The sequence below is a fragment of the Phodopus roborovskii genome, unplaced genomic scaffold (genome assembly GCF_943737965.1).
Source record: "Phodopus roborovskii unplaced genomic scaffold, PHOROB, whole genome shotgun sequence".
NCBI lineage: Eukaryota > Metazoa > Chordata > Mammalia > Rodentia > Cricetidae > Phodopus > Phodopus roborovskii.
The window spans coordinates 1,038,406-1,051,741 of NW_026126962.1; positions in this window are offsets into that span (position 1 = coordinate 1,038,406).

Consider the following 13,336-nt stretch of genomic DNA (forward strand, 5'->3'; position numbering starts at 1 on the left):
AGACTACTCTCTCATTCTAACAGAGTGCATTCTCAATGTGGGAGAGTGCTGCGACGGTAACTCAGCTCCATCGTTCTGTGACAGAGTAAGAGAAAGTAAATCTACATTGCTGCTAACCCTAACCCTAACCCTAACCGTATCACTATCCTGACATTTACGCAAAACTGAAACCGAAACCTAGTGGGAATACTATTGCGATCCTAACACTAACAGTAACACTAGCACTAAAACTCACGCTAAAACGAACACGTTCTCCTCACCCCACACCCTTCCTACACCTAAGCATGATGTTTTTGGATACCGTGAAAATGTTTGAGAGGGCAGTTAGAGAGTGGGTGACAGATATTTCTTTCTGTTCTTGAGTACATTTCCAGAAGAAAAACACTATGTGATTTCATGCAACACAGGATCACAAGGTGAACACACTGTGCCAAATGAGGCTATTAGCGTCAGTGATGGAAATCACATTATGAGTGCATTGTTAGTGGTAGTCTTTCATATCACTGTGCCACAAAGCTCTGACTCTGACAGATTCTCTGTGACATTACTGTTGACTGTTGGGAAGTAACGCTTCAGTATTGGGATATTCCGTGTGTGTTTGGACACAACGTATGTGAGTTAGGAAACAATGTAGATGAAATGTGACATTGAACGAGAAAAAAGTGACATTACGTTAGTTGTCTAACATAGTGACTGTGAGGGAGTGACCCAGTGTGTCAGTGGTTCTCACACTGTAGCACTGTTAAAACTTTGTGTGGTTGTGCTCTGACAGCGAGAGTGCTTTTTCACTTTGTCTTTGTGCTGAAACGAGTTTGATATTGTTGTGACACGGAGCGTCAGATTTGGACTCAGCTAAAGTCCTTCTTCAATGTGCGAGACTACTCTCTCATTCTAACAGAGTGCATTCTCAATGTGGGAGAGTGCTGCGACGGTAACTCAGCTCCATCGTTCTGTGACAGAGTAAGAGAAAGTAAATCTACATTGCTGCTAACCCTAACCCTAACCCTAACCCTATCACTATCCTGACATTTACGCAAAACTGAAACCGAAACCTAGTGGGAATACTATTGCGATCCTAACACTAACAGTAACACTAGCACTAAAACTCACGCTAAAACGAACACGTTCTCCTCACCCCACACCCTTCCTACACCTAAGCATGATGTTTTTGGATACCGTGAAAATGTTTGAGAGGGCAGTTAGAGAGTGGGTGACAGATATTTCTTTCTGTTCTTGAGTACATTTCCAGAAGAAGAACACTATGTGATTTCATGCAACACAGGATCAGAACGTGAACACACTGTGCCAAAATGAGGCTATCAGCGTCAGTGATGGAAATCACATTATGAGTGCATTGTTAGTGGTAGTCTTTCATATCACTGTGCCACAAAGCTCTGACGCTGACAGATTCTCTGTGACATTACTGTTGACTGTTGGGAAGTAGCGCTTCAGTATTGGGATATTCCGTGTGTGTTTGGACACAACGTATGTGAGTTAGGAAACAATGTAGATGAAATGTGACATTGAACGAGAAAAAAGTGACATTACGTTAGTTGTCTAACATAGTGACTGTGAGGGAGTGACCCAGTGTGTCAGTGGTTCGCACACTGTAGATCTGTTAAATTTTTGTGTGTTTCTTCTCTGTCAGCGAGAGTGCTTTTTCACTTTGTCTTTGTGCTGAAACGAGTTTGATATTGTTGTGACACGGAGCGTCAGATTTGGACTCAGCTAAAGTCCTTCTTCAATGTGCGAGACTACTCCCTCATTCTAACAGAGTGCATTCTCAATGTGGGAGAGTGCTGCGACGGTAACTCAGCATCGTTGTGTGACAGAGTAAGAGAAAGTAAATCTACATTGCTGCTAACCCTTACCCTAACCCTAACCCTATCACTATCCTGACATTTACGCAAAACTGAAACCGAAACCTAGTGGGAATACTATTGCGATCCTAACACTAACAGTAACACTAGCACTAAAACTCACGCTAAAACGAACACGTTCTCCTCACCCCACACCCTTCCTACACCTAAGCATGATTTTTGGATACCGTGAAAATGTTTGAGAGGGCAGTTAGAGAGTGGGTGACAGATATTTCTTTCTGTTCTTGAGTACATTTCCAGAAGAAGAACACTATGTGATTTCATGCAACACAGGATCAGAACGTGAACACACTGTGCCAAAATGAGGCTATTAGCGTCAGTGATGGAAATCACATTATGAGTGCATTGTTAGTGGTAGTCTTTCATATCACTGTGCCACAAAGCTCTGACGCTGACAGATTCTCTGTGACATTACTGTTGACTGTTGGGAAGTAGCGCTTCAGTATTGGGATATTCCGTGTGTGTTTGGACACAACGTATGTGAGTTAGGAAACAATGTAGATGAAATGTGACATTGAACGAGAAAAAAGTGACATTACGTTAGTTGTCTAACATAGTGACTGTGAGGGAGTGACCCAGTGTGTCAGTGGTTCGCACACTGTAGCACTGTTAAAACTTTGTGTGTTTGTGCTCTGACAGCGAGAGTGCTTTTTCACTTTGTCTTTGTGCTGAAACGAGTTTGATATTGTTGTGACACGGAGCGTCAGATTTGGACTCAGCTAAAGTCCTTCTTCAATGTGCGAGACTACTCTCTCATTCTAACAGAGTGCATTCTCAATGTGGGAGAGTGCTGCGACGGTAACTCAGCATCCATCGTTCTGTGACAGAGTAAGAGAAAGTAAATCTACATTGCTGCTAACCCTAACCCTAACCCTAACCGTATCACTATCCTGACATTTACGCAAAACTGAAACCGAAACCTAGTGGGAATACTATTGCGATCCTAACACTAACAGTAACACTAGCACTAAAACTCACGCTAAAACGAACACGTTCTCCTCACCCCACACCCTTCCTACACCTAAGCATGATGTTTTTGGATACCGTGAAAATGTTTGAGAGGGCAGTTAGAGAGTGGGTGACAGATATTTCTTTCTGTTCTTGAGTACATTTCCAGAAGAAAAACACTATGTGATTTCATGCAACACAGGATCACAAGGTGAACACACTGTGCCAAATGAGGCTATTAGCGTCAGTGATGGAAATCACATTATGAGTGCATTGTTAGTGGTAGTCTTTCATATCACTGTGCCACAAAGCTCTGACTCTGACAGATTCTCTGTGACATTACTGTTGACTGTTGGGAAGTAACGCTTCAGTATTGGGATATTCCGTGTGTGTTTGGACACAACGTATGTGAGTTAGGAAACAATGTAGATGAAATGTGACATTGAACGAGAAAAAAGTGACATTACGTTAGTTGTCTAACATAGTGACTGTGAGGGAGTGACCCAGTGTGTCAGTGGTTCTCACACTGTAGCACTGTTAAAACTTTGTGTGGTTGTGCTCTGACAGCGAGAGTGCTTTTTCACTTTGTCTTTGTGCTGAAACGAGTTTGATATTGTTGTGACACGGAGCGTCAGATTTGGACTCAGCTAAAGTCCTTCTTCAATGTGCGAGACTACTCTCTCATTCTAACAGAGTGCATTCTCAATGTGGGAGAGTGCTGCAACGGTAACTCAGCATCCATCGTTCTGTGACAGAGTAAGAGAAAGTAAATCTACATTGCTGCTAACCCTAACCCTAACCCTAACCCTATCACTATCCTGACATTAACGCAAAACTGAAACCGAAACCTAGTGGGAATACTATTGCGATCCTAACACTAACAGTAACACTAGCACTAAAACTCACGCTAAAACGAACACGTTCTCCTCACCCCACACCCTTCCTACACCTAAGCATGATGTTTTTGGATACCGTGAAAATGTTTGAGAGGGCAGTTAGAGAGTGGGTGACAGATATTTCTTTCTGTTCTTGAGTACATTTCCAGAAGAAAGAACACTATGTGATTTCATGCAACACAGGATCAGAACGTGAACACACTGTGCCAAAATGAGGCTATTAGCGTCAGTGATGGAAATCACATTATGAGTGCATTGTTAGTGGTAGTCTTTCATATCACTGTGCCACAAAGCTCTGACTCTGACAGATTCTCTGTGACATTACTGTTGACTGTTGGGAAGTAACGCTTCAGTATTGGGATATTCCGTGTGTGTTTGGACACAACGTATGTGAGTTAGGAAACAATGTAGATGAAATGTGACATTGAACGAGAAAAAAGTGACATTACGTTAGTTGTCTAACATAGTGACTGTGAGGGAGTGACCCAGTGTGTCAGTGGTTCGCACACTGTAGCACTGTTAAAACTTTGTGTGTTTGTGCTCTGACAGCGAGAGTGCTTTTTCACTTTGTCTTTGTGCTGAAACGAGTTTGATATTGTTGTGACACGGAGCGTCAGATTTGGACTCAGCTAAAGTCCTTCTTCAATGTGCGAGACTACTCTCTCATTCTAACAGAGTGCATTCTCAATGTGGGAGAGTGCTGCGACGGTAACTCAGCATCGTTCTATGACAGAGTAAGAGAAAGTAAATCTACATTGCTGCTAACCCTAACCCTAACCCTAACCGTATCACTATCCTGACATTTACGCAAAACTGAAACCGAAACCTAGTGGGAATACTATTGCGATCCTAACACTAACAGTAACACTAGCACTAAAACTCATGCTAAAACGAACACGTTCTCCTCACCCCACACCCTTCCTACACCTAAGCATGATGTTTTTGGATACCGTGAAAATGTTTGAGAGGGCAGTTAGAGAGTGGGTGACAGATATTTCTTTCTGTTCTTGAGTACATTTCCAGAAGAAGAACACTATGTGATTTCATGCAACACAGGATCAGAACGTGAACACACTGTGCCAAAATGAGGCTATTAGCGTCAGTGATGGAAATCACATTATGAGTGCATTGTTAGTGGTAGTCTTTCATATCACTGTGCCACAAAGCTCTGACGCTGACAGATTCTCTGTGACATTACTGTTGACTGTTGGGAAGTAGCGCTTCAGTATTGGGATATTCCGTGTGTGTTTGGACACAACGTATGTGAGTTAGGAAACAATGTAGATGAAATGTGACATTGAACGAGAAAAAAGTGACATTACGTTAGTTGTCTAACATAGTGACTGTGAGGGAGTGACCCAGTGTGTCAGTGGTTCGCACACTGTAGCACTGTTAAAACTTTGTGTGTTTGTGCTCTGACAGCGAGAGTGCTTTTTCACTTTGTCTTTGTGCTGAAACGAGTTTGATATTGTTGTGACACGGAGCGTCAGATTTGGACTCAGCTAAAGTCCTTCTTCAATGTGCGAGACTACTCTCTCATTCTAACAGAGTGCATTCTCAATGTGGGAGAGTGCTGCGACGGTAACTCAGCATCCATCGTTCTGTGACAGAGTAAGAGAAAGTAAATCTACATTGCTGCTAACCCTAACCCTAACCCTAACCGTATCACTATCCTGACATTTACGCAAAACTGAAACCGAAACCTAGTGGGAATACTATTGCGATCCTAACACTAACAGTAACACTAGCACTAAAACTCATGCTAAAACGAACACGTTCTCCTCACCCCACACCCTTCCTACACCTAAGCATGATGTTTTTGGATACCGTGAAAATGTTTGAGAGGGCAGTTAGAGAGTGGGTGACAGATATTTCTTTCTGTTCTTGAGTACATTTCCAGAAGAAAAACACTATGTGATTTCATGCAACACAGGATCACAAGGTGAACACACTGTGCCAAAATGAGGCTATTAGCGTCAGTGATGGAAATCACATTATGAGTGCATTGTTAGTGGTAGTCTTTCATATCACTGTGCCACAAAGCTCTGACTCTGACAGATTCTCTGTGACATTACTGTTGACTGTTGGGAAGTAACGCTTCAGTATTGGGATATTCCGTGTGTGTTTGGACACAACGTATGTGAGTTAGGAAACAATGTAGATGAAATGTGACATTGAACGAGAAAAAAGTGACATTACGTTAGTTGTCTAACATAGTGACTGTGAGGGGAGTGACCCAGTGTGTCAGTGGTTCTCACACTGTAGCACTGTTAAAACTTTGTGTGGTTGTGCTCTGACAGCGAGAGTGCTTTTTCACTTTGTCTTTGTGCTGAAACGAGTTTGATATTGTTGTGACACGGAGCGTCAGATTTGGACTCAGCTAAAGTCCTTCTTCAATGTGCGAGACTACTCTCTCATTCTAACAGAGTGCATTCTCAATGTGGGAGAGTGCTGCAACGGTAACTCAGCATCCATCGTTCTGTGACAGAGTAAGAGAAAGTAAATCTACATTGCTGCTAACCCTAACCCTAACCCTAACCGTATCACTATCCTGACATTTACGCAAAACTGAAACCGAAACCTAGTGGGAATACTATTGCGATCCTAACACTAACAGTAACACTAGCACTAAAACTCACGCTAAAACGAACACGTTCTCCTCACCCCACACCCTTCCTACACCTAAGCATGATGTTTTTGGATACCGTGAAAATGTTTGAGAGGGCAGTTAGAGAGTGGGTGACAGATATTTCTTTCTGTTCTTGAGTACATTTCCAGAAGAAGAACACTATGTGATTTCATGCAACACAGGATCACAACGTGAACACACTGTGCCAAATGAGGCTATTAGCGTCAGTGATGGAAATCACATTATGAGTGCATTGTTAGTGGTAGTCTTTCATATCACTGTGCCACAAAGCTCTGACGCTGACAGATTCTCTGTGACATTACTGTTGACTGTTGGGAAGTAACGCTTCAGTATTGGGATATTCCGTGTGTGTTTGGACACAACGTATGTGAGTTAGGAAACAATGTAGATGAAATGTGACATTGAACGAGAAAAAAGTGACATTACGTTAGTTGTCTAACATAGTGACTGTGAGGGAGTGACCCAGTGTGTCAGTGGTTCGCACACTGTAGCACTGTTAAAACTTTGTGTGTTTGTGCTCTGACAGCGAGAGTGCTTTTTCACTTTGTCTTTGTGCTGAAACGAGTTTGATATTGTTGTGACACGGAGCGTCAGATTTGGACTCAGCTAAAGTCCTTCTTCAATGTGCGAGACTACTCTCTCATTCTAACAGAGTGCATTCTCAATGTGGGAGAGTGCTGCGACGGTAACTCAGCATCGTTCTATGACAGAGTAAGAGAAAGTAAATCTACATTGCTGCTAACCCTAACCCTAACCCTAACCGTATCACTATCCTGACATTTACGCAAAACTGAAACCGAAACCTAGTGGGAATACTATTGCGATCCTAACACTAACAGTAACACTAGCACTAAAACTCACGCTAAAACGAACACGTTCTCCTCACCCCACACCCTTCCTACACCTAAGCATGATGTTTTTGGATACCGTGAAAATGTTTGAGAGGGCAGTTAGAGAGTGGGTGACAGATATTTCTTTCTGTTCTTGAGTACATTTCCAGAAGAAGAACACTATGTGATTTCATGCAACACAGGATCAGAACGTGAACACACTGTGCCAAAATGAGGCTATTAGCGTCAGTGATGGAAATCACATTATGAGTGCATTGTTAGTGGTAGTCTTTCATATCACTGTGCCACAAAGCTCTGACGCTGACAGATTCTCTGTGACATTACTGTTGACTGTTGGGAAGTAACGCTTCAGTATTGGGATATTCCGTGTGTGTTTGGACACAACGTATGTGAGTTAGGAAACAATGTAGATGAAATGTGACATTGAACGAGAAAAAAAGTGACATTACGTTAGTTGTCTAACATAGTGACTGTGAGGGAGTGACCCAGTGTGTCAGTGGTTCTCACACTGTAGCACTGTTAAAACTTTGTGTGTTTGTGCTCTGACAGCGAGAGTGCTTTTTCACTTTGTCTTTGTGCTGAAACGAGTTTGATATTGTTGTGACACGGAGCGTCAGATTTGGACTCAGCTAAAGTCCTTCTTCAATGTGCGAGACTACTCTCTCATTCTAACAGAGTGCATTCTCAATGTGGGAGAGTGCTGCGACGGTAACTCAGCTCCATCGTTCTGTGACAGAGTAAGAGAAAGTAAATCTACATTGCTGCTAACCCTAACCCTAACCCTAACCGTATCACTATCCTGACATTTACGCAAAACTGAAACCGAAACCTAGTGGGAATACTATTGCGATCCTAACACTAACAGTAACACTAGCACTAAAACTCATGCTAAAACGAACACGTTCTCCTCACCCCACACCCTTCCTACACCTAAGCATGATGTTTTTGGATACCGTGAAAATGTTTGAGAGGGCAGTTAGAGAGTGGGTGACAGATATTTCTTTCTGTTCTTGAGTACATTTCCAGAAGAAGAACACTATGTGATTTCATGCAACACAGGATCAGAACGTGAACACACTGTGCCAAAATGAGGCTATTAGCATCAGTGATGGAAATCACATTATGAGTGCATTGTTAATGGTAGTCTTTCATATCACTGTGCCACAAAGCTCTGACGCTGACAGATTCTCTGTGACATTACTGTTGACTGTTGGGAAGTAGCGCTTCAGTATTGGGATATTCCGTGTGTGTTTGGACACAACGTATGTGAGTTAGGAAACAATGTAGATGAAATGTGACATTGAACGAGAAAAAAGTGACATTACGTTAGTTGTCTAACATAGTGACTGTGAGGGAGTGACCCAGTGTGTCAGTGGTTCGCACACTGTAGCACTGTTAAAACTTTGTGTGTTTCTGCTCTGACAGCGAGAGTGCTTTTTCACTTTGTCTTTGTGCTGAAACGAGTTTGATATTGTTGTGACACGGAGCGTCAGATTTGGACTCAGCTAAAGTCCTTCTTCAATGTGCGAGACTACTCTCCCTCATTCTAACAGAGTACATTCTCAATGTGGGAGAGTGCTGCGACGGTAACTCAGCATCGTTCTGTGACAGAGTAAGAGAAAGTAAATCTACATTGCTGCTAACCCTTACCCTAACCCTAACCCTATCACTATCCTGACATTCACGCAAAACTGAAACCGAAACCTAGTGGGAATACTATTGCGATTCTAACACTAACAGTAACACTAGCACTAACACTCACGCTAAAACGAATACGTTCTCCTCACCCCACACCCTTCCCTACACCTAAGCATGATTTTGGATACCGTGAAAATGTTTGAGAGGGCAGTTAGAGAGTGGGTGACAGATATTTCTTTCTGTTCTTGAGTACATTTCCAGAAGAAGAACACTATGTGATTTCATGCAACACAGGATCAGAACGTGAACACACTGTGCCAAAATGAGGCTATTAGCATCAGTGATGGAAATCACATTATGAGTGCATTGTTAATGGTAGTCTTTCATATCACTGTGCCACAAAGCTCTGACGCTGACAGATTCTCTGTGACATTACTGTTGACTGTTGGGAAGTAGCGCTTCAGTATTGGGATATTCCGTGTGTGTTTGGACACAACGTATGTGAGTTAGGAAACAATGTAGATGAAATGTGACATTGAACGAGAAAAAAGTGACATTACGTTAGTTGTCTAACATAGTGACTGTGAGGGAGTGACCCAGTGTGTCAGTGGTTCGCACACTGTAGCACTGTTAAAACTTTGTGTGTTTGTGCTCTGACAGCGAGAGTGATTTTCACTTTGTCTTTGTGCTGAAACGAGTTTGATATTGTTGTGACACGGAGCGTCAGATTTGGACTCAGCTAAAGTCCTTCTTCAATGTGCGAGACTACTCTCTCATTCTAACAGAGTGCATTCTCAATGTGGGAGAGTGCTGCGACGGTAACTCAGCATCCATCGTTCTGTGACAGAGTAAGAGAAAGTAAATCTACATTGCTGCTAACCCTAACCCTAACCCTAACCGTATCACTATCCTGACATTTACGCAAAACTGAAACCGAAACCTAGTGGGAATACTATTGCGATCCTAACACTAACAGTAACACTAGCACTAAAACTCACGCTAAAACGAACACGTTCTCCTCACCCCACACCCTTCCTACACCTAAGCATGATGTTTTTGGATACCGTGAAAATGTTTGAGAGGGCAGTTAGAGAGTGGGTGACAGATATTTCTTTCTGTTCTTGAGTACATTTCCAGAAGAAGAACACTATGTGATTTCATGCTACACAGGATCAGAACGTGAACACACTGTGCCAAAATGAGGCTATTAGCATCAGTGATGGAAATCACATTATGAGTGCATTGTTAATGGTAGTCTTTCATATCACTGTGCCACAAAGCTCTGACGCTGACAGATTCTCTGTGACATTACTGTTGACTGTTGGGAAGTAGCGCTTCAGTATTGGGATATTCCGTGTGTGTTTGGACACAACGTATGTGAGTTAGGAAACAATGTAGATGAAATGTGACATTGAACGAGAAAAAAGTGACATTACGTTAGTTGTCTAACATAGTGACTGTGAGGGAGTGACCCAGTGTGTCAGTGGTTCGCACACTGTAGCACTGTTAAAACTTTGTGTGTTTGTGCTCTGACAGCGAGAGTGCTTTTTCACTTTGTCTTTGTGCTGAAACGAGTTTGATATTGTTGTGACACGGAGCGTCAGATTTGGACTCAGCTAAAGTCCTTCTTCAATGTGCGAGACTACTCTCTCATTCTAACAGAGTGCATTCTCAATGTGGGAGAGTGCTGCGACGGTAACTCAGCATCGTTCTGTGACAGAGTAAGAGAAAGTAAATCTACATTGCTGCTAACCCTAACCCTAACCCTAACCCTATCACTATCCTGACATTTACGCAAAACTGAAACCGAAACCTAGTGGGAATACTATTGCGATCCTAACACTAACAGTAACACTAGCACTAAAACTCACGCTAAAACGAACACGTTCTCCTCACCCCACACCCTTCCTACACCTAAGCATGATGTTTTTGGATACCGTGAAAATGTTTGAGAGGGCAGTTAGAGAGTGGGTGACAGATATTTCTTTCTGTTCTTGAGTACATTTCCAGAAGAAGAACACTATGTGATTTCATGCAACACAGGATCAGAACGTGAACACACTGTGCCAAAATGAGGCTATCAGCGTCAGTGATGGAAATCACATTATGAGTGCATTGTTAGTGGTAGTCTTTCATATCACTGTGCCACAAAGCTCTGACGCTGACAGATTCTCTGTGACATTACTGTTGACTGTTGGGAAGTAACGCTTCAGTATTGGGATATTCCGTGTGTGTTTGGACACAACGTACGTGAGTTAGGAAACAATGTAGATGAAATGTGACATTGAACGAGAAAAAGTGACATTACGTTAGTTGTCTAACATAGTGACTGTGAGGGAGTGACCCAGTGTGTCAGTGGTTCGCACACTGTAGCACTGTTAAAACTTTGTGTGTTTGTGCTCTGACAGCGAGAGTGCTTTTTCACTTTGTCTTTGTGCTGAAACGAGTTTGATATTGTTGTGACACGGAGCGTCAGATTTGGACTCAGCTAAAGTCCTTCTTCAATGTGCGAGACTACTCTCTCATTCTAACAGAGTGCATTCTCAATGTGGGAGAGTGCTGCGACGGTAACTCAGCATCGTTCTATGACAGAGTAAGAGAAAGTAAATCTACATTGCTGCTAACCCTAACCCTAACCCTAACCGTATCACTATCCTGACATTTACGCAAAACTGAAACCGAAACCTAGTGGGAATACTATTGTGATCCTAACACTAACAGTAACACTAGCACTAAAACTCACGCTAAAACGAACACGTTCTCCCTCACCCCACACCCTTCCTACACCTAAGCATGATTTTGGATACCGTGAAAATGTTTGAGAGGGCAGTTAGAGAGTGGGTGACAGATATTTCTTTCTGTTCTTGAGTACATTTCCAGAAGAAAAACACTATGTGATTTCATGCAACACAGGATCACAAGGTGAACACACTGTGCCAAAATGAGGCTATTAGCGTCAGTGATGGAAATCACATTATGAGTGCATTGTTAGTGGTAGTCTTTCATATCACTGTGCCACAAAGCTCTGACTCTGACAGATTCTCTGTGACATTACTGTTGACTGTTGGGAAGTAACGCTTCAGTATTGGGATATTCCGTGTGTGTTTGGACACAACGTATGTGAGTTAGGAAACAATGTAGATGAAATGTGACATTGAACGAGAAAAAAGTGACATTACGTTAGTTGTCTAACATAGTGACTGTGAGGGGTGACCCAGTGTGTCAGTGGTTCTCACACTGTAGCACTGTTAAAACTTTGTGTGTTTGTGCTCTGACAGCGAGAGTGCTTTTTCACTTTGTCTTTGTGCTGAAACGAGTTTGATATTGTTGTGACACGGAGCGTCAGATTTGGACTCAGCTAAAGTCCTTCTTCAATGTGCGAGACTACTCTCTCATTCTAACAGAGTGCATTCTCAATGTGGGAGAGTGCTGCGACGGTAACTCAGCATCCATCGTTCTGTGACAGAGTAAGAGAAAGTAAATCTACATTGCTGCTAACCCTAACCTAACCCTAACCCTATCACTATCCTGACATTAGCACAACTGAAACTGAAACCTAGTGGGAATACTATTGTGATCCTAACACTAACAGTAACACTAGCACTAACAGTCATGCTAAAACGAACCGTTCTCCTCACCCCACACCCTTCCTACACCTAAGCATCATTTTGGATGCCGTGAACATGTTTGAGAGGGCAGTTAGAGAGTGGGTGACAGATATTTCTTTCTGTTCTTGAGTACATTTCCAGAAGAAGAACACTATGTGATGTCATGCAACACAGGATCAGAACGTGAACCCAATGTGCCAAAATGGGGCTATTAGCTTCAGTGATGGAAATCACATTATGAGTGCATTGTTATTGGTAGTCTTTCATATCACTGTGCCACAAAGCTCTGACGCTGACAGATTCTCTGTGACATTACTGTTGACTGTTGGGAAGTAGCGCTTCAGTATTGGGATATTCCGTGTGTGTTTGGACACATCGTGCGTGAGTTAGGAACCAATGTAGATGAAATGTGACATTGAACGAGAAAAAAGTGACATTACTTTAGTTGTCTAACATAGTGACTGTGAGGGAGTGACCCAGTGTGTCAGTGGTTCGCACACTGTAACACTGTTAAAACTTTGTGTGTTTGTGCTCTGACAGCGGAGTGCTTTTTTCACTTTGTCTTTGTGCTGAAACGAGTTTGATATTGTTGTGACACGGAGCGTCAGATTTGGACTCAGCTAAAGTCCTTCTTCAATGTGCGAGACTACTCTCTCATTCTAACAGAGTGCATTCTCAATGTGGGAGAGTGCTGCGACGGTAACTCAGCATCCACCGTTCTGTGACAGAGTAAGAGAAAGTAAATCTGCATTGCTGCTAACCCTAACCCTAACCCTAACCCTATCACTGTCCTGACCTTAACGCACAACTGAAACCGAAACCTAGTGGGAATACTATTTGATCCTAACACTAACAGTAACACTAG